This window comes from Pinus tabuliformis, chromosome 2_1, assembly GCF_031772625.1.
Source record: "Pinus tabuliformis cultivar Carrire ecotype Pingquan chromosome 2_1, CPIR1, whole genome shotgun sequence".
Classification (NCBI taxonomy): Eukaryota; Viridiplantae; Streptophyta; class Pinopsida; order Pinales; family Pinaceae; genus Pinus; species Pinus tabuliformis.
The window spans coordinates 780,821,924-780,823,370 of record NC_142299.1 but is presented as its reverse complement, the minus strand read 5'-3'; positions in this window follow the sequence as shown (position 1 = coordinate 780,823,370).

Sequence of the window (1,447 nt, the reverse complement as noted above, 5' to 3'; positions counted from 1 at the left end):
TACCTAGTGCGCCTAGAGTTTCAATAAAACCACTCCTACACCTTAAAGATTGGTATCTATAGGCTTTCCTCTATTAGAATTCAGTATTTGAATGAATTTTTTTTCCCGTAGAAAAAGTCATAATTTTATTCATATGAAAAAATTAAATTTTGTAGATGCTTAAGCATATGCAGATGACTGCCCCTGTATTCACAGGCGAACAGAGATTACAATATATAAAAAAAATAAAAAATAAATGTCTGCTGGCCTATACTTTCCTGCCCTTCTTCTTCTCCACCCTTCGCCAGCCGTCAGAGTTGGAAGTGGGTGCAGTTATAGCAAGCTGATTTTCCGTTGTATTTATTAGTTGTTCCTTGTCAGATTCCGATCCTTCAGATCCATGAGTTCGTTTGGTGCTGCTTACCTCCAACTGAATTTCTTGTTGCTGTTTCATATTGTCAGGCCCCAATTGTGTATCTGGGGCATTTCCTTCCTCTGTGTATTTCTGTTCCATTTGTGTGTCAGGTTCTGTTTGGTTCCCTGTAGGTTCTGTCTGCATGTCCTCTTTTTCCCTCCAATCGGTGTGCTGCCATCCTTTCGTCTTTTTTTGTTGTTTCTTATTCACTTTGGGGTCCTTCCTGGCCAGTGGGCAGGTGTTTTGAAGATGCCCTGTTTGCATGCATCTAAGGCACCTGAATGCTGTATTTTCATAATCAAGTGGTTGTATCCTCTGTGTATTATTATAGTTCAATGTAATGTGATCAGGTAGCCCCTAACTCAGATCCACTTCTACACATATTCTAGCATAGGTGAAAATTCCTTGGTTAACTCTTTCTCCATCTATTTTTAGGAATTTCCCCAAAGAATTTCCAATGGTTGTTAAAACTTTATGGTGCCAGAAGTGGAGAGGGAGGTTATACAACCTCACCCAAACAGGCACTGTTGATACTTTCATAGTATTTGCATCAAATTCAGGAAACCAGGGGATGGTGAAGAGGCCAGCCTTGCCCCATAACCAAGGCCCCTGATTGATAATATTGTCACGTTCTTGTTCTATGCTAAAACGAACTATGAAAAAACCTTTTGAGCATAGGTGAATTTCACAGTCAAGTGACCATGTTGAGAGGATCCAATGATGCAGAGCATCAGATTTTGGCCAGAACCCATTAAATCTACAGATAACAGCATGTGTGGCTAGATCAATGTATAGATTAGTTACCTCTGGCGTAGTCACTTGGATCGTTGGTGATTCCAGTTTTTGTTCCACAATATAGGGACCTGGTAGCTCTAAAGCTGGTGCTGGTTTGGGTTGTATGTTTTCCCCTTTGCCTTTCACTGCATCCTTGAAGGAGCCTGTATTCTTTGAACTGGATCCCGAGCATCCTCCTCGCAGACGTAGGTTTATGATGATTGCTGAATCTGTGGTTATATTGTATTCCTGGAGGGTGTAGTGGTCCTGTAGACTACG